General features: G+C 41.5%; 1 protein-coding gene across 6 annotated transcripts in view; it reads left to right on the forward strand.

The window, feature by feature from the left end:
• Nucleotides 1–348: 348 nt before the first annotated feature.
• TLN2 (talin 2) overlaps nucleotides 349–21,291 on the forward strand; it is a 209,946-nt gene continuing 189,003 nt past the window's right edge. For 4 of the 6 annotated variants that reach the window (XR_012996198.1, XM_076348382.1, XM_076348379.1 and 1 more), the window contains exon 1: nucleotides 899–949. The gene's annotated coding sequence lies outside the window, so the exon portion shown is untranslated. Of the gene's footprint in view, nucleotides 562–898; nucleotides 950–21,291 lie in introns of those variants that run through there. The other 2 variants (XM_076348381.1, XM_076348383.1) reach the window with 2 other exon arrangements.

The following is a 21,291-nucleotide window of genomic DNA, read 5'->3' on the forward strand; positions in this document are numbered from 1 at the left end:
ACACCGACAGGGCCTGGGCGAAGCCGGCGCTTCCCGGGTGTTGGGAGGGAAAACCGCCGCGGCTCAGGGCGCGGGTGTGGGCCGTGAGCCCACATTTGCTCCCAGCGCGCGTGCACAACTTCGGCATTTTGCTGTGAGCCCTCGGGACCAGCATTAGCCTATGGCGACCGGGAGCCCGCCGAGCGCTGCAGCACCGCGCGCCTCCGCACCGCGCAGCGCCGGCACGAGCGGCGGCGGGAGGCGCGAGGCCGCGCGCGCGCTGCCTCAGAGGCCGGGCGGGCGCCTCGCGCCTCCACAGCAGCCCTTGTGCGGTCAGCGGCGGCCGCCCGAGCGGTGGTAGCAGCCGCCGCCGCCCCCCCGCCCCGGGGCTCCCTGGACCCTACAGCTTTATTTTCCTTCTCGCGGTAAAAAATGCCGGGCTTCCCCGGCCGTCTTCCTCCTCCCTGAGGAGCCGCCGTTCCTCCGGTAACTGCTGTCTTGGACGAGCAGAGCGGGAGCGACGCTACCTCATCGCCTCGGCGAGGGCCGCGGCCGGCGGAGGTGCCGCTCCCTCGCGCCCAGGTAAGGGGGGCCCTAAGACCTCGGCTCGGCGAGCCGGCTGAAGGCAGGGTTCCTCTCCCGCCGGTCTCCGGGCGCAGCGGAGGGCCGGGCGGGCGGGAGCCGCGGGTCGCTCGGGCTGGGAGGGTGGGCGTCCCGGGCTTCCCGCGCCGTGGGCCAGGCGGCGGCGGAGCGGGCCGGGCCGGGCCGGGCGAAGGGCGGTGGAGCGGTCCCGGAGTGATGACGCGCTTCCTGCCCTCCCCGGCGGGGGTCTGCGCCTGGAGTCCGCAGCGGCGGCAGCTGCGGGCGGCGGCGGAGCAGGCGGGAGCGGGCAGCAGGCGAGCGGGGGGGAAGGAAGCGAGCGAGCGGCGGGGCTTAGGCGCTTTGCAATGCTACAGTAACGCCTTTCCCGGTAGGAGCCCGCGAGGACCCCCTTGTCCTGCCCTGCCGTTGCACGTTGCATGGAGTGTCTGGTCCGTGCTGAGCCGCCGAGAGGGGGAAGACTCCGCGCAGGGCTGAGCGGCGGGAGCGCCGAGCCGCTCCGTGCCTGCGGCGACTGAGCTGCCACTGGGTTTCGCATGTAGACGCTGCGTTGCCCCCAGCCAGGCAGGCGGCAGCTGCCGGTCGCGGGTCCCGCGGCGGGAGGCGGGAGCTGCGCTCCGTCCGGCACAGCCTCGCCCGCGCGGAGCGCTGCCCGCCCAACAAGTTGCCGGTTCCAGGGAAGACAGCAATAGCCCGGCCCAATGCCGTGCGGGGAGCCGGGCTGCCGCGGCCCGGTAGGGGCTCCGCCGCCGGGCCGGCTGAGCCCCGGGAAGGGGAGAGCAGCCTCGGCTCACCCTCCCTTCGTCAGGAGCCGGGGTGGGAGGGAAACCGCGGCTCCTTTGGGATTCCCCTCTGTGCCATATAGGGTTGGTACGGGAGGGAGGTGCGGGGGCGGCCGGCCCCAAGCAGCCTGTCTGGGGGAGCTTCGCGTGGCCGGGTCGGGGGGTAGGTTTGCTCGAGGGACGGAGCTGTTATCCGTTGGGCGCTACTGGCGACCGCGGTGGAGAAAAAACCTTTTCGCAACACGTTGCGAAGCGACGACCTCCCAAGGACGATCGTGCCGCGTGTGTCTACGCGTGTATCTATATTCGCCTGTCTGTGTATATGTCCGTCTCTTTCCACCAGACCCCTGGGACGGCTCGGGTTGGAAGCGGGTCGTAGGCCTGTCCCGTAGAGCTACCCCGGAGGGGAGGGAAGGACGCGTCCGCCCCTGCGCAGCACAGATGAGGATGGGTGGGCGGGTGAGCCGCGCTGCTCCGCGGCCTCCCCATTCCTCGGGCCGGCCTGGGAGCATGCAAGCGGCCAGTGGCTCTGGGCTACGTGCCCCGGTGCAGCAGGCCTTTGTACCAAAGCGCAAAATCTCCCTTGGTGCGAGGTGGCGGTGTGTGCTTGCAGAGGGCCTGTCCATGCTGTGGGCTGGGGTACCCCTGCGTGTCCTGGTACCTTTCTTCCATGCCATCCTAGCAGATGGCTGTTGGGTGCAAGGCACAGTCTTGCCTTCGGGTGACTAGAGGGCCCCAACACAGTGCCACTGCCTGGGCACTGCTGGGGAACACCTATCTGGGAACCGGGGCGTCTGCTGTGTTTGTGCTCACCTTCTGTAGGGCTTTTGTTCTGCTGACTAGCCACTTCAATTTATTTAGGCTCTACTTTTTGTGTGTTAAAACGCTGCTGCAGTGTCTAGTTAGAAAGATGGTGGGAATGTTTGTTGATTGAAAAAACTCTGTCAGATTAAACAATTGCCCACTTCCCTCCAAATCTTTTAAAAGTATATTTTGCAGACCTGCATTTTAGAGCCAAGTTTGAGCCATATTAAGTTTCAAACCAGAAAGCCAGTTCTGAGTTTGGAGGTATGTTATTTAAAGGCATCAGGAGTTCTGCACTGTCAAGACAGCCCAATAGCTATGGAAAAATGTTCATATGATTAAAAAGCAAACAAGCAACGTGTTTCTGAGATTGCTCTTGCTTATGTAAAACATCACTTACTCATATGTGTATGGCAGTGTGTTGCAAGTATGAGTGCAAGCTGCCAGTGCTGGTTACAAATACCTTACGAATTGTAGTATATGAAAAGCTTTCATATCTGTTTGAGATAATGGTCAGCTGTTCTTCCAACAGTACAGCTGTTAGCTAAGTGAACTATGAATTAAATTGGCTGAACTACCTTTTCTGTTTTAATTTTCAAAACATGAAATTTTCAAGGCAGTGCCTTGAGATTGAAGGTTACCACACAGCTGGGGGCAGGGGGGGGAAATCTCTTGCCTCTGGGAAGTGCATTTCACATGAGTTTCATAATGCCTCATTTAACTCATTAGTGACTGCAGAACTAAAGGGTTAAGTGGAATTTTCATCTAACTTATCTGTTGGTGGCAAAATTACTGAGCTTTACGATAAAAGTACTTCTTGCTTCTGGTTGCCAAGTCTCTGGTTTAACTGTGACAAACTTGGGCAATATTTAGGTTCTGAATTTCAGTATAAAATTTGATAAAGACTACAGCAATTTCATATAGGATACCCGTTCATTTTACCATTCAAATTATAGCAGTTTACCCTGAATAATTGTCCTGTGTGTTCTTAGAGTAACATCTGTTGCATGATATCATGTAATGGAATGTAGTACAGCCTAATTTAAGTTGATTTGAAATGCTGCCATTGCACTGTAGTAGTGCCTGAGAGGGCGAGAGGTTTTTTGGTGTATGTGTGATGGGTAGATTGGTTAGGAGTAGATGATGTTGAGAAAGATGAACTTGCATTTGAACTGCAAAGGATTGAGTAATTTTACTCTGAGCTTGGTTTGTTGTACGGTTTTACTTAGACTTCTTTCATCATTTGCCAGCTAATCTAATCACTGAATTCTACTTATATTAGGAAATGCATCTATAGTTATAAATATAACTGATTAGTACAAAACACCACTACAGTAGATTCAAGTCTTTTATTCTGGAGAGGGATGAGTGGGCTTGAAAGAACTATCTGGCTGTGGCGTAGCTTGAACTGCATAATCTTCATGATGACTTAAAATTTTTGCTGGGAAAACCTTCTCTTATTTGGTATTGTTTCTACAAAGATTTGACTCCGCACAGCAAGGATGTTCTGAAGCATTAATATTTGGATTGTGTCACTTTATATGCTTACCTACATAATACATATCTTTTAAATCCATGCAAATGCAAGGTCTGGGCAGCTTCCAAAAATGCCAGTACTTAATTAGTCACCACAGCTAGACAGTAGTACAGACATCCACCTCCATTCCTTCTTGTGGCATTGTAGTGTCAGATAGCTGTTGGGATATCAGTGTTGTATGTTCATGAAATGTGAGCAATACCATTTGCTGAAGTGTCATTCCAATCCATAATTTTAGCATTAAAGTACCGAAAACACCATTTGAAGTAATTCTCAGCTCCTAGTCCTATCTGAACCTCAGAGATTTCAATAAATTGCCAAATGTGTAGGCATCCTGATTTTTTTTGAAACATGCAGAGTTTCTTGCTAAGAAATTCTTATCCAGATGCTGCCTTTGCACCAGGCCATAATTAGGAAAGAAGTGTGAATGTGTTTACAGACCACTGTATCCAGCTTTCAAAAATTCTTTTTTTCCCTGCTCTTGAATCTTTAAACAGTTTGGCAAGTCTGCTTATGCATGTTTCTGCAGACAATAGATTGCTGATGCAAACTGAGAACAGCAAACAAAATGGTTGGGTGTTGTTGCAAATGGGGGGAGGCTGCCTTAATAGGCAGTATTTTGCATATTAGGTTTCAGTTGTTTACTTTTGGATTTTAGTGTGTTGGTTGGGACAAATGTTACTGGTATATAGCTGGAAATCGTAGTTTCAGATGGTCCTGTCTGTTGGTACCTGAAGGGGAATGCAGGTTTTTGCTTCTGGGGTTCTGCTTTTGACCACATGTGGTTATAAGAGTATAAATTAAATTGAACTGAAGAACTTTTGGGTGCAGGGGAGATGCAAATGCTAAAGCAGAGGTTTTTTTCAGGGTAGCCTGGCTCCCAAGTTCCAGAGGCGATGTTAAGCAGAATAATCTAGGCTTTTGCAACTCTGTGGATGAGATTGTTATGATTATGGACATCGTGTTGTGTCTTAAGCTCTTTTATGCCTTATTTTTATTGTTGTGATTAAACAATCCATTCCTTTTCAAAAAGAATGTCTGGTTGCCTTGAAGGTAGCCCAAGCTACTTAGATGCTTAAGTGCTAGGCTGATCCACACGATGCTGAAATCCTGGGTCTGATCAACGTTTAGAGAATTGTGGCCTTCTGTCTTTGGGTGCAGTAAAGACATGCCTTTTGAGTGAGACTGATGCTTGGGGATGAGAAGGTGGCGAGGAGCCTGTGGTTAGTTTTGATGCCAGACTTGTAACTGTGAACACTGAATTTTCTAGGTTTCTGTCCCTGCTAATGCTGCTGAAACCCCATTTCACAGTAGTGTCAGAGAACCATTTCCCTGGGTGTGTTGTGTGCACGCATGCTTATCTTGGAATTGAGTTTGAATTAGCCTGTGTACTTGAAGCAATTGTGATAACATTTTGATATTTTCCACTTCCAGTTGCAAGCTGGGATTCCATCCCCAGGGATCCACCCCCTCAATTCTCAAAGCTCCAGTGCCTTTTTACCCAAGCATCTTCATAAAGCTAGAAAATGCACTGACTGACTTCACAAGATGAGGGTGATCATACAACAATAACTTAAAATATTGTTACAGTACTACAGTGCTGACTTCTTACTTGTAGTCCCTTTAGTTGGCAGCAACCAGCTGAATTTCTGCCAAGATGGGTCAGGCTGGCACTTGAAACTGCCTTCCTTGCATTCTCAGTAGGTAGCTCATCTTTCTGTGTTTAGGCAGCAGGAAGAAAGTGTGAACTGAAGTGAATTGTAAATGAACCTTGTGTCTTTTATCTGGCAGCTTTTGTAAGGTTGAGATTTCTTATTTCCATGAAAAAGTGACATGTAACCCAGGAATAAGCAGGAGGCTCTCAGTCTTCTAAATCACAGCAAATAACAATTGAGATGATAAAGAATCAATGGTACTACATAGGCTGTTTAGTTTTTCAAGTTGAATAACAATTTACATTTGTCAGCTGTGGTAGAGAGATTTGTTACTATAGTATATCAAAGTGCTTAGTGTTTTGCTGAAGTGTTTGGCGTAGTGGTGTGAGAACCTCTTAAACAATAGGATTGTCTTCAGCTTAGAAAGGCCTTCAGAGTTGTGTAATGTTTTTCTTATTACATATTCTTGTTTATTTTCATCTAATGATCTCTCTTACCTTTCTTGGGAGTTGATATCTGCAATATGGTAAATAACCTTTTGTTTCAGCTACCTCAAGTCTAGCTTATACTGTGGCTTGTTTACAGTTGTGGTATGTACTGTTGGGAAAGTTGTGATTTTTCTGGAATGTGAGATTTAAAGTTCAGGTATAAATGACATAAATAAGTGAGCATAAGATAGTTTCAGAAACTTACTGATAGTAAAAATCAGGCTCGAATTTGTACAGGTGGAAACATTAATTAGCCTTAAAGGCATTTATGGTGAGTACCTTTTACCTTTGTTCAATTTAAACATGCCAAATGCTGTGTAGCAGGAAACAGCAAGGTGGCACTTGGCAGAGAGAATGGAAGCAGCAAAGGCGGGTTATGAATGTCTGACAGAAATGATAAACCCAGTTGAAGAAAAGACCTATGGTAATCTAATGGGAGGGATTGTGGCAGGAATGTGGTGGTGGTGTAGGACTGAGGCACATGCTGCTTAGACACAATAGAAATGTTGAAATACCAGGACAGAGTCAAAACTTAGCAATGGGGCTACAAATGAATATATGAATAAATGAGATCAGGAAGCCGAACTTGTGGGCTACAGAAAACTGTAGCCACAAAGTTTTGTAATTCTTCCTTGTAATTTTCCCATTTTTCACGAAAAGCTTTTCTTAGATTAATTTTTGTTGCAGTATAAGGAAACATCTCCTGTTGGCAAGGAGGTATCTGAACTATCTGGGGAAAGGATCAAGTGGGAGCCACTACTGCACAGCAGGAATGCAGGGTCAAGCAGAAGGAACCAGTGGCACGTCTCCTGGGTCAGGGTATCACTAAAGACACTATTACAGGGAGGAAGAGATAAATGTCCAACTTCAGTTTAAAAAAGCAAAGGCTGTGGGAAATGAGATCACTTTGTTGTGATGTTTAAAGTACTCTCTGGAAATGTTATGTGCAACAGCTGAGGATGTACAGAACCCAAGATATTGTAGTATGTACCAACCCTGAAAAATATTCATTTGGTTTTTAATTAAAAAAAAAACTTCAGTGGCTGCGTTTGCAGTTGTGAGTAAGGTCCAGATCAGCCTGACTGTAGCTGGATTGCTTGTTCAGCTGCACTGTGATACTAACCAGACTTAAAAGCAGCTGAGGAGAAGAGAAGCATAACTGAATGTACAGAAGACTGAAACCTGTGAAGAAAGGGTAGTTAACTAAACTTTGCCTGGTGAGATTGGACAGACCAGACTATGGATTAAGTACAGAACAAACCCAGACACGGAGGGAAGGGGGGTTGCAGTGGATCTAATGGGCCTTGTCTGAGGCCTTTGTATGTAGAGGACATGGATACGTAAGGGGTCAGTTCAAATGGGGTCGCAGGTGCTGTATGGGTGAGTGACGTTTTGTCCTCTCTCTGTCCGTAGAGAGCCAAGAAAGCAAAGGCAAGGCTAAACAAAATTAACTTTTCTCAGGAGCAGGAAGACAGTCTGTTAGTGGTGCTACCTGCATCCGTTGGACTAGCTGTGGATAGTTAGAGGACCTAAGACACTTCAGTCTTTCTCCTCTCTTTTTGTATGCTGCCTGTTGTTTTGTTCAAAATGGCCACCTCATTCCAGAACATGCAGATACTTACCTCTTAGAGGGAGATGCTCAGCCACTGCTGTGTGGCTGTTCCTGAAAGAAAATGGTCCAGTCTTGAAAAATCCCATTGTAGCGGTCACAGCAAACCATCCAACATCAACACAAAGCCTTCTAGTACCATGGAAAATAATTGTTTGAAGCTTGATGATCTTGAGGAAAAGAACAGTTAAGTTCAGTAGGTGACCACCTAGTGCAGTTAGAAAGCTCAAGTATGCAAATTTCTTGGTAGTGTTTTTGAGGGGGAAGGAGGAGGTGTCACTTTTGCTATCCTAACAACTTCTTTGCTGCTGCTTGGTTTGCAGCACAAGCCCATCCGTCCCAACAGTTGATGGTTGCCTGAGCATTAATGCATATATTTCATGAGTGGAATTGCTCCATGAGAAGATTTAGGAAAGTGCTGTTTGTTCTCAGGTGACTTCTTGAACAGTACTCTTAAAATTCTACTTCTTTACTTCTTGCATGCTTCTTGAAAGCAGAGGCTTTCAGCAGCTTTTTTGTATTAATTGTCGTGATGATCAAGGTGCTAGCCAAATTTTAATCCATTCTGCCTAACAAAAAGCAAGATATATGAAATGAGAAACCATGGGCTTTAAGTTTCGCAATTCTCTGGCTTTCCTGTAAGGAATCCTACAAGACAAAGCATTAAAATATTGGGAGGGCCTGGGCAGAAAAGATATTCTTATAGATTTTTTGTCAGAACTGTAGCTGACTTTGTAACAACACTTCAACAGAATGGCAGGGCTTTAGTGGCAAAGAGATAAGGCAGAAAAATACCTTGATTGTGGTACAAGTGTGTCGTTAAGGTGAACTACTTATGTGCAGCAGTTGTTGGAGATTATTTAACACAGATAAACAAAGCCTGGAACCAGTTAGAAGGGTAGATGTGTTCTGAGGAACCAAGCAGACCACTACTGAAACAACTATAAGGCCAGGCTGTGAAAGTGACTCAGTAATGACTGTGAATATCGGTGCAGGAAAAATGTGTTCCTACCTAATGCTATTATCATTCCTTTTCAAAGATAAATTGAAGTTTGAAGCATTAAAAATGCCATCCGCATATGAGGGCAAAAAACCCTGTTATTAAAAAATAAAAACAACCCCACTATGTTCCATGTGGATCTTACTACAATCAGCAATGGCCTTAATTTCTTTGGAATAGTATTACCAGCCTACCAGGTCATTTAAGGCAGTGGTTTCCAAAGAGGTTTTTGATCTCATACTGTTATCAGTAAAAGATTTGTGAGCATGCACCCCCAAAATATGTATATTTATTTATAAATTATACACATATACTACTGTACTAATATTATATACATTATAAAACATATAAAAATTGGAAATTAAGAAAGGATGAGATAAACACTATTTTAAAAATTTGTTTTATTTCTTAACAAAAACTCTTTTTGCTCGCATTAAAAAAAATCTTTTAGTGAGAGCTATATGACTGAATATGCTTCACTATTTTTTTTAAAATCTTGGTTGAACACTTTGATACAGCTATTCGAAAGTCTGGTTCTAAGTTCGGTTTATTTCAATACTTGGTTTTAATGGCTGTCATAGCTTGAAAAAGACATCTCACAAAGATACATAGATCCAAATGGAAGAAGTGCGGTGTTGGTTGTGCTTACTAAATCATGATACTCGCTTTCCACTCCCATATACTAATTATGCAAAAGTTTTCCTTGGAATTAATTTATTAAATTTCCATCTTCCCTGATGTCAATCAGTTGTTCTTGCAAACTAATGGGAAAGTGTTGCATTCTTCTATTTTTAACAAATGCATTCAAAACCCTCTGAAACTCTTCTTTTGGAAGATTTTTTTAAACAGATTAGGAAATTCTGTTTCCAAGTCTTTCAAGTGTACAGATTTGAGAGGTTTTTATAGGTGACACATCATTTTCAGCAACAAAATCACCTAACAATGGAAACATTTCCAAACATCCATTTTCAAAACAATTTCTGTAGAGTGAGTTTCTTTCAAAAAGCAGTTACTTTCTTGCTCACTGTTAAAACGTCAACTTCACCTTGAAGAGACACCTTAAGTGTGTATTTTTTTGAAAATATCTGCTAGGTAGCATACTACTGACAGCCGCTTGTCATCACAGAAAAGGTCAGCAAATTTTGAACAGTTGTCTCTGTGGAAAAAAATGCATAATGCATCTTTAAGTTTGACAACTCTTTTAAGCACTGTGCCACAAGATACCCAGCAAACCTCAGTGTTGGAATATGACTTTCATGGTCACTCCCCATCTCATTACAAGGTATTGTAAAGATTCTACTATGTATAAAGATCTTGTTTTTATAAAATTAACCATACCAATGACATCCTGTAGCACTTTGTGCACTTCTGGCTCCAACTTTGCTGCAATAGCTTGCCTATGAATGATGCAGTGAAAGAATTTCATATGTGGTTCTATCTGTAACCTTTATGCTGGAATCTTTGGGGTTTTTTTATTCCAGTCAAAGCAGCCACTCCGTCAGTGATTACACTTGCAGAGTTTTTCCATAAAACATTGTTTCTATTAAAGAATAATTTACTGTTGAGAATATGTTGAGTCTTCTCAAGTACATCTTTCCTGTAGTGACTCGCAAAAAAGTAGTTCCCAGTGTATTTCATCACTGAAACAATCTAGCATATACCGTAAGCTGAGACATGTTAGAAACATCTGTACTTTCAGCCAATAATATAGCAAACCTCTCGCACTGCATAATTTGTTCTAATACTTGTTTCTTCAAATCTTTGGCTGTTTTCTATGTGTCTTCCAGCAGTATTTGCTGACAAAGGAATGCCATGTTGTTTTCCATGTATTTTCAGCCATTTTGTACTGCAGCAGGAAGACCAAGTGCTTCCCCAATAGTATGTGGCTTTGTCTCTTTCGCTATTAAGCAAGAAACCTTAAAAGAGGCTTCTGAAGATTTATCATTAAGTTCAGTGATTTTTTTTTTTTTTTTTTTAGTAAAGTACTGAAGAAATTGTGGAGATTTGTCCTCATGTTCTGCGTGCTTAGTTCTTAAATGTCTTGCTAATCATGATGGCTTCATACTATCATTAGCTAATATCTCAAGGCATAATGTACACTTAGGGTGAGGTTCATCATTAATGATAGCAGATGTAAATCCATATTTCAAATAGTCATCTTCATAATTTCAAATTTTTTTGGCCAACTTTTTGTCAGATCTGATTAGATTGTTGATTTTACCTCATAATGTGTCTGATGAGGAGCTTGTACTGGGGGTAGGAGATCAGTTGGTGCGCATGGATTTTGAAGCAAAAGCAAAATCTGTCATGGCATCTGTGTATCTGACATAACGTAACAGTTCAGAGTCTTCAGGGTCAGAGGTGATTTGAGCAAGATTGCAACTGCAGAGGGCCCTAAACCATTTGTCCATTTCCCTGGTTAGAATTCTTTGTCTTCACTTGCCTCATATTCTTGTACTTTAAAATATGGTATTTAGTAACGTGACCCACATGTGTTGTGACAGCATGCAAATTTTCATGAGCATGCCTTTGTGAATTGTGGCCTTAGGTCATGCCAGTTAAACTTTTAGAAATAAGCATTCCTAAATGATTGAAGTTTTGTTTGGTTGTTGGTTTTTTCTGTCTGGGACTTCTAAGAAGGGACAGCAATTATGACTCAGTTTGTTTAGCAGCCAACACAATGTAGTTCTCATCCTGCCTGAGGCTACAGCATCTTCCCTCAAAGATAAATTTCAAGTACCTGCTAAACATCTGCTATCAAGCACCAGTACTGTCTTGGTACTCACCCAATAAGTGTATCTCTTCATGTACAGCTCAGCTTTCTGTAGCTGTCATGTGAGTTGTAAGGGATGAAGTACAACTTTAGCTCCTGAAGAAGATGCAAAAGCAAGGTGGGATTGCAGATAACAGTCCTTTGGGTAAAAAGGGAAGATAAAGCAGGGAGTTGCTTTTTGAAAGTTGTTTACAAGGCACTTCTTAAAACCAAAGGAAAAATGTAGAGTGAAGACAGAAAATAAAGGAATAAAAAGAAAAATGAGAAAAGCATCTTTTTTTAAAACTGTAGTTACAGCTTTGTAAAGACTGAAGATTTGCAGTAGTGTGGTATTGATGAATCATTTTTTTTCTGGACTATATACTCACTTCAAATTTCTTGCTTAAGGTGTACGTTTCATTATTTAAACTAAAATTGCATTGCTACCTGTGAAATAGTCTTTGTACTACCATGATCAGATACAGTAAGCAGCCATATCTTCATAGAAACAGACTTTCTAGAACAGTCGAGCGTATTTGGTACCAACACTTATTTCTGATGTGTTTAATAGAAATTTTTTTTTCTTCTTGAGATAAGTTGTTCTGTAAGAAAAGTCTCCAATTTAGTTTTCTTTTATTTGGGACATTTTTCTTCACATTTATTCTATGGGACCTAACTCTCCCATGACACATGACAAGTGAATCAGGATGCTGGAGACTTGTGCAAGTGAAATTTATCTTCCTTTTGGGCCTCTAGTGTTCAGTAGAAGTCAGTTATTTTCTTTCTTCCTGGTCAATCTCTAGATGTTTGAAATACTTGTGCTTGTTGGGAATTTGCCATTTGAAATTTAAGCAATTCAAACTTAAGATATCTCCAAGTAGCTTAGAATTAGAAAAGCTTTCTTCTGACAACATTCAGGGGATATTCAACTAAGCAATAGGAAAATGCTTCTTTATAGGTAATAAGCTAATGAAAACCTAGTATTTGTATAATCAAGTTTGCCTAAGGAGTATGACTGTCTTGTTAGTAGTTAGTGGAATGCAGTCTTTTGATAGTGTTTGTTGACAATCTTATATTTTGATCAGTGTGAGTTTATCAGTGACCATTAGCTAGTGAAACAACTGCACATATGATACAGGAGCTGCAGCAAGTAGGACAGAGGCTAGCCTTTGCTTCTCTTTAATGTTTCTTGTTGTTTAGAGTTATGGAATGCTTGCACAAAATCAGCTCGTTCTCCAGAATGCAGCTGATGCAAAATGGGGTCAAACTGAAGTATTTGCAGAAAAAATTCAAAATGATAAGGCTTGGTGAAGAATGTAAACAGGTGAATCTGGGTTATTGTTAGGCATACTCTGGTTCAGTAATGTATATCTTGGGAGCAATGAAATAAAACTCAAGTGGTATGCAGTATCTTGGTGCAAGTTTGTAACAAGGAATTTGTGTTGAGCAAAAAAGCTTTAGTGTCATGTGGAAGACAGAAATCCTGACTAATAGTTAACTATAGAGTGGATTTAGGGCAGAACTTTGAAGACTGAAAATGTGTATTTCCAGCATCCCTTTGTTTCCATTGAAGACTTGTTTGCTTATTCAAGAAACAAAGTAGGGATCAATGACACCATCAACAAGCATTGACCTCAGAGTTAAGTCTGGTGTCAGGGGACATGGATGGCTCCAGATTGCCACTTACGTGGCTAGATATGTAGAGGTTATGGCGCTTGTTGCTACATGTTCAGATATACCTACTTTGAAAGGCTTTTTTGGCACACAGGAGGGAAAAGCTTCCCATCCCTTTCACAGTGGAATACACGAATCAGTATGGTGCTCTAAAGCTACCTATCAAGATCCTTTGTGTAAAGAGGATACCCTTAGGAGAGTTTTGATAATAATAGCTGCTTTGTCAAAGAAGACTTCTCTGTTATGCAAAGCTTTAAATTATCTGTCCAATACACAGTGGACAGTGGCTGCTGTCTCCACTCAAGGGGGATAAAGACCGAGCGTGCTCAAGGTTCTCTAACCTAGATGTTACACTGCAAATGAATGATACAGTGCTGTATCTTCCTAGTGGAATGAATAAACAACTAAAGCACTTGAAACAAGTATTTACTTTAGAAGAGTCTGATTTTTTGAGCTGGAAGAAATAAGCTGATGTGTTAAACTGTTCTGAGATTCTCTGGTAAAGTCTGCAGGGTGCTGCAACTTAGGAGTATAATAAACCTTGATTTCAGTTTGTTTATACTGGTAGCTAGTGGTTTCTAAATGTCTGTGCTTGGCTTGTTTGGGGGCAAGTCTTGCAATAGTTGTCTCTTGCAACTGAACAAAGGAGCAGTGTTTCTTGAGCATTTGAGATAAAATAATATATAGGCAAAAGGCAATGTTTACCAGGTAGTGGAGGAAAGGAACTTCCCAGTAACTCAACTTTGAAATCCTTGAATCGGGGAAAAATCTTGTTTTCCCACGTGCTCTCCTTTTCCCATGCACGCTCTGTTGTCCTGCTGTAGTGCCTGCTGTTTAATGATTCCAAATACATAGAAACTTATGGTTAGTCCTACATAAAACAAAGTGTAGACAGGAAGAGGTTTGCATACTTCTAGATCTATACGAAGTGTGTGCTAATGTTGATACCTTCTCACATTGAACCGGGTGGTTGCATCTTCTGAGTTGCTGTTTCAAGTTCTTGTCCCACTGAGATACCTATGCAACTGCTTTGACTGCACTTAGTGGTTTTTAAGGTGTTGTTAACAATCATATAAGCTGGAAATGCAAAATAGAGATAGTTATTGTTTAGGTCTCCGTGGTGACCACGGGATCCTGAAAATTAAGGAAAATATATTTTACTTCCTAGGGCCCTAGGTTACACCTAGGCCCTATGGGTTTAGGCTTACAACTTAGAAAAATACTTCTTCAGGCAATGTAGAAACCTGTGCATAGAATATAAAATATAAAACACAGTTTTGTAATTATAAGAGAGAGGGACTGTGGTAGTGTTCAAGTAAAGGAAGGTTTTCTGTTGTTTTTTGAGGAAGTTTATAGAGATGAATTACACTTTATAAATGACTCCAAAAGCATTTTATACGTAGTATTTTGGGCTGCCTCCATAAAGTGTCAAAAGAATAACTTTGCTGTATGACAGTTACTACACTTGAAGACAACATAAGTTATTTATGAGATGGTGAAGTTGTGCTTTCTGTTGCAATACTTGGTATCTTCTAATCTACTGAACACATTTTCAGTTATACAATGAGGCATGCGTCAAAACCTTTGAAGCACTATGGAAATCTGTGTACATGAGAGTAATGGCTCTGAGGGAATGTTTGTGTAAATAGGCATGTATATGACATGTTGAATCTGTCTAAATGGGCACCAATACAGCCTGTGGCCTTGGCAGTTGACTACTTTTGATATTTTAACCCACACATCAAAATAAATCCACCTAATTAGTGTTGATATACTATATATTCATTTGTGATATAATGAGTATATAACATATGTCTTAGATAATATTGAATACATATATTGAACTATATATTAATTTATTTTGAAGAATGGAAATAATCTAACTTTAAGATGATTTGACTTCTTAAGGATAAATAGAAAGACTCAGGAGTACACGGTATTGATTTTGAATGCTTTAACATGGTTATTGTAAGTCAGAGACAAGGACTGGTCTTTGTGCTTAAGCTGCCAAAGTGTCTAGACATGAATTGAAATCTGGAACTGTTTTTGCAGCATTCTCTAACATAGAATGATGATGTATCGTACCCTGTATCAATGAATTACTGGCATCCATTTTTGGTTTCTGCATTCTTTCTTAGAGAAAAGTGGGTTTGATAATTTAAGGTCAAGTTCTGTCATCTGATACTTCATTTTCTTCACGCAGCATATAGCCAATCTGTGGACTCTGGCACTTTTGGGGATGAGAGCTGGGTAGCTGTATGGGCAGGACTGATGTGGTTATGCATGCTACAATAGAAGTCCTCAACTTCAGCCACAGACAGCACAATTTAAGTTGAGAGCCTAGGGGGAACAATTTTTTCCTTGCATTGCATATATAGGGTTGGCTGAGTGATCAGGATTTTACCCTTCTCAGAAGCATTACAGGTATGTAATTTCTCTGTCAAAGGTGAAGGCAGAGATGTTGATGGGCAAGGGGGAAGTAACTCTCTGTGTCATAGCTAATTGAGTTCCTGAGCCCAAATGTCAGGTTTGGATTTGAAAATTTAAATTGAAATACTGACTTTGCAGGCATATTTTGACCTACAGCTTGAGTTTGAAGCTTTATTAAACTTGCATCCCTCTATCCCTTCTTTCACATGCCATTCTCCAGTAATCTTTTATGTACTCACTGAGCATGATGGAAATAACAAATCTGAATTGCTGTATTCTGATGATACTTGAGAAACTCGGAGAGTAGGTTTTGCACATCAGTGTTAATAGTGTTAAAAGTCTTTTCTTAATTTGCAAAAGTCTGCACTTTTTCAGGAAACCTAATACATTCAAATTGTTGCATTATTTAAAAAAAAAAAAAAAAAAAAAAAAAGGCGGCTTCCAGAGGTGGCTCATTGGAGGTCTGGCTGATTGATAGATGCTACTTTAAGTGTAGTCAACAAATGACGTGCCTAACCTCATTGTAGGGGTTTTGTTTCCTGTACAGCTGATATTCAGAATACAGTGGTGTTTATAGTATCACTGAACAGGAATTACCCACAATTATGATTAAAATGTAGCAACATTTTTTTCTAAAATTATTAGTTAGTAGGATAAAATTAAACAATATAGGTGAAGGAGGCTATTGTATTTAACACTATTTGTGTTTTAGGGTAAGAACAGGTGAAGCATGTCCTTCTATTATAAGCTTGGATATCCAAGGTACTGGCATAATAATCTGAAAAACACTTCTGAAAACACTTGTTTCAGTATTTTTTGATAATGCTGTACAGTGACAAATTCAGTTATTTTTGATAATGAAAGTGCACCTTTTGTCCTTGCTGAGTGAATTGCCATCTCTTACAGTGAATATTAAAAATCAAGCCTAATGTTTTTGAGCTAGGTTACATACCTAATGATATTTTATCTTGAGATAGTAGCAATTCAGGAAAGGTTAAAAGTGTTTGATCCATTTTGCCTGGGGATATATTTCTCTTTTTGTACTCAGAGTGATGCAACTGACCCCACCTTGCAGTGACATGTAACTTACAGCTTATTCCAGCTTCCTGAATATTAATGGCACTTTGGCTGAAGAACTTGTAAGGAGGTTTTTTGCTTCTGGCTTGCTCTCTACTTGTGCCTTGTTTAGGATTTTATATGTTGCAAGTTTGGTTAAAATTAAGATGAACTGTTAAGTGTGTGCTTTTAAGCTTGCTTCTTGTTTCTAATAGCAAAATAGAGGATATGGTAAGATCTTGCTAACCTTGACTTGCACCTGGAACATGAGCAGCCCATTTTTGGTGTGCTGTAAATATTTTGTATACTGAAGGTAAAAGTGGATCCATTCTCAGTTACCCTCGGTTACTATTTATCCCAAAACTTGAAAATAAGCTTCTTGGATTTTGGTTGTTGGATTTTGGTTCTTAAGTCCCCCCACCAAGGTTTTTGCGCATTTTTGGGGGGCATTTTTTACTGAAAACTACTGCTGTGGTAAGCACTACTGAAATACTTAGTAGCTGCATATTGGAGTGCAGCCTGTGACAATAAAGGGGTCATTCTTTGGAAGATGAGTGTCTGCCTGCATAGCAAGCACTTATTGTTCTATACATTGCTAGAATTAGTATTCTATGTTTCTATTTTGGAAAGAGCCAATCCTATTTTATTAAAACTAAGACTTTGGAAAAATGTGTCACTTTAGGTTTGGGTTTCAATACTTCAGATGAATGCCATAAAAATAATTTCCTGTGTCCAGTTACCGAGGATAGACCACTTGGCTGCTGTAAGAAGCAGTTCTTTCTTTGAAGGGTTGACACATCACAGGACAGACACTTGCTCTTATTTGGTTCTTCCTTAGCCACTCCTAATAGGAAACATCTATTCCAGTTGCCTGGTGCTAATGCTAAAGACAATCCTTGTTTTTGTGTTGGATATGTTTGGCAACAAATATCTCATTCCAAATCTTTGTAAGAAATGCTTGTTACCAAGTTGTTCGAGCATCACAGAGGTGCACCATCCATACTAAACAATTGTCATTAATGCTATTTTCTTCTCAGTTTGCTATATTCTCTGTAAAGATAGGGAACTTATTCATGGATTGACGTGTATTGAATCTTGCAGAAATGCTGCTGTCAAATCATCACATTAAGGGGTGGGATTTAGGCATGCATAGTTCGCAAAGTAGTGAGAAATCTAACCTTGCTGTGGAGGTAACACATTGTGTGTGGTAGTGCACACAGGAAGTACAGTGAAGCTGGAGATGCTTTTGTTATGTGAATGGCTGTGACTTGTCATCTTTTTCTCAAATACAGTTTTTGAAAGACTTTGAGTGTATTAAATCCACGCAAGAGGATGTTGATTCAACCAGTGGTCCCTTAATCTGGATTCTACTTTTTGAGCTATGTTTTAAAGCAAATCTCATCAACACTTAGTATGATTTCATCCATGTTTTTCTCTGGAAGCCCTTTTGTTTCATTTCAGGGAAAGTTATGTTGGTTTGCTGTTGGTACCAGTTTGTGATAACTGCTTATTAGAAGGTGTGAAACTTTTTGTGCCAACTTTGAAGAATAGAATTCTGACCAGTGTTCTGTATTAAGCACTCTGGTAAACATGGTTCCAAAGCCTATTTCCTGCTTCAGGTGATCAAAGAGAATGCAGAACTCTCCGCTGATTATTGTGGTTGTGAAGAATTCGTGACCCTTCCTGCAGTGCAACAAACTGATTTACAGTCTCTTGTGTGCAGAAACATCTACAAACCAGCTTCCTGACGTGATTAGCTACGCTGCTGACCACCATTCAGTTTTTCCAGAAATTAGTAGCATAAACAGACTGTAGTACAATACCTAGCCTCTTGATGTAGATGGGACAGAAAAATATTTGGGCAGTGTATTGACAGAAGACTTAGTTGACTTCCAGTGTGCCTGGCAAATTGATTCCTCTCCTCAGCCTTCAAAATTAAAAGCGTTCTTAATGTTCATAATTTAAAATTTAAATTAGTGTGACAGTGTTAGGACAGATTCTGCCTGACAGTAGGACAGAAGTCTTAATCAACTGTATGCTTTGATTTTTTTGTTGTGGGAAACAAATAACAATGTATTTCATTTTGCACACTGTTTCTGGGTTGAGCTAGAAGCTGGAGGTTCCCTTTGAAAGAAGTTGTTTCCAAAGATTGAAGTCTGCTTTATAAAGCAGACTTGCTGCCAAACCAAAGTTTCAAATGAGCTCAACCAATGCAAAATCTCTTCTTTCCTACAGTTGAAAAGCTGTACAAAAGCTAGTATTAGTTTTCCTTATTTACTCCTCATTTCAAGGCCAGAGACTTCCAAGTTCACTGCATTTGGCATTAAAATAAGTTATACACAGAGCGCTAAATGTTGACTTTGACTGGTTCGTGTTGTAGAAATGGTCAAAGTGTGTCTTGCTGGCTTACAAAGCTTTCCAATCACTGCCTTAGAATGTTGTGTTTGAAATACTTGTACCTTTCATTTTTTTTTTCCCTCCCCTGCAGAAGAAGCTGCTTTGAGAACTGGGTGTTAAATTGGAAATGACCTTACTTGCCTTCAGTTACAAATAGCAGCAAGAAGGAAGGGGATTCCCCTGCTGCCAACCCCCATTCATGGCTTTCTATTTTGGTTCAAACTATGTCTTACAGTGCACTTTGACTTCCAGCCCTCAACATGCTGAAACAAATTTGGTTATATTCCAAAAACTATGTACTTGAGGTCATGAGCAGGTAAAGTTGCTGTGATACAAGTGCTTCCCCCCCCCCCCCGGGAGTTAGTAGAATTAGAGATGCCACAACATTCATTGAAACAATGCCCTTTTGATATTCATCGCCATGTGCTATTTTGTGTGCTCCATGCATTGATCTGGGCTATGTTGAATTGTGTGTTAGAAGCTGTTAATGGTGAAACACTACTGTGCCTGAAATTTGAAGAAAATAAATCTCGTGTATGTGATAGCTTGAAAGGACAACACTTTTTCATTGTTAGTATGGCTTTCTCTTAGGGACTATGGTTCTTGTACTGTAGCTGTTATGGAAGCTAAGCACTTGAAATAAATGGTAAAATAACTTAGTAATGTTTTGGTGTGTGTTCTTTCTTTAAGACAACATATTTAAACCTCTTAAAAAAACCTGTTATATGAAGCATTAGTAAAAATACACCCTTATTAAATAAGGTAATTAAATATTAGTAGTGCTAACTGTTCTCAACCATTTAATTACATATATTGTGTGGCTGACCAGCTGATCAATTGTCTTACTAAAATACATCTTTGGCCAAATGTAGGTTGGTACTGGCATTCAGTTTACCTCACCTTCAAGTCATACTGTTTATATCTCAAACTTTGCAATGCAGTAAGTGTTGGTGCGTTGGGAGGGAGCAGTTCATTACTTAAAATGTGATTATATGATTGATTCTTGATCTTGAAAGTAATGCCGCTGGGACAATGTCATTCCTAAATCAATGATTTCTAGTGGATTGAATGAAAAAGACCCAACTCCTCTAACACAGCATAAAATACTCAGTATCTGTTAGGTGCATGATAGAGCAGAATTAGTGGTATACCATTATTTTGTACATCACTGTGATTTAGTTTTGAAGGGAAAATGAAGTTAAGCTTGGCTTCTGACTTAATTGAAGGGCTAGTCAAACTGATTTTACATTAGTATTAGTTTTATGTGATTTCCCAAATCAAGACAGCAAAACTGTTGGAGAAGGTAGAATTAGTATAAAAAATGTGAGCTGCAGATAGGCTCATGTCAATCCTCTTCCATCCTTTTGCTCCTGTTGGACAAACTAAAACCAGATTTGTCTGGTTCAACCTCTCCATGATTGACGCAAGTAGGTTATGAGTGGTGATTATTTCTTCATAGCGTGTCTCTCACTTGTGTTCCCCCCCTGCCCATTTGTTCATTGTATTGTAATTCTCTTTTAGAGAATGGGCATTTTATAATTTAACAGCTTTGAATTTTTGTGATGCTTGTCATTTAATTCAAAATGCTGAAGCTAAGACTGCTGAACCAGTTAATGATGAACCAGTCTTTCAGCTGTGTTCCTTGTGTCATGTCTTCCTTTCCACTGTCTTCAGTACTCATTCAACAACAGCCACTCTTCTCCCAATTTATACTTGTGCTCGGCAACATTTGTTGCCGCGTGCAAGTATAAATTGGGAGAGGAGTGGCTGGAGAGCAGCCCTGCAGAAAGGGATCTGGGGGTGCTGGTTGACAGCAGGCTCAATATGAGTCAGCAGTGTGCCCTGGCAGCGAAGAGAGCAAACTGCATCCTGGGGTGCGTTAAATGCAGTGTAACAAGCTGGTCAAAAGAGGTAACTATCCTGCTGTATTCAGCATTGGTGTGGCCTCACCTGGAGTACTGTGTGCAGTTCTGGGCCCCACCATTTAAGAGGAATGTGAAGGTCCTTGAATGCATTTAGAGGAGGGCAACAAAGCTGGTGAAAGGGCTGGAAGGAATGTCCTATGAGGAGTGGCTAAGGACTTTGGGTTTGTCTGGTTTGGAGAAAAGGAGGCTGAGGAGTGACCTCATTGCTCTTTACGGCTTCCTGAGGAGGGGAAGTGGAGAGGGGGGTGCTGATCTCTTCTCCCTGGTACCCAGTGATAGGACACATGGGAATGGTTCAAAGCTGTGCCGGGGGGGTTCAGACTGGACATTAGGAAGCATTTCTTTACTGAGAGGGTGGTCAAACACTGGAACAGGCTTCCTAGAGAGGCGGTCCATGCCCCAAGCCTGTCAGTGTTGAAGAGGCATTTGGGCAAGGCCCTTAATGACATGCTTTAACTTTTGGTCAGCCCTGAAGTGGTCAGGCGGTTGGACTAGATGATCGTTGTAGGTCCCTTCCAGCTGAAATATTCTATTCTCATTCCTTGACTCTACCTGCAAAATAGTTTCTAGGTTTTCATGCTATCAGGGATAACTAGCAAGAAT

Source organism: Aptenodytes patagonicus, chromosome 10, assembly GCF_965638725.1.
Source record: "Aptenodytes patagonicus chromosome 10, bAptPat1.pri.cur, whole genome shotgun sequence".
NCBI lineage: Eukaryota > Metazoa > Chordata > Aves > Sphenisciformes > Spheniscidae > Aptenodytes > Aptenodytes patagonicus.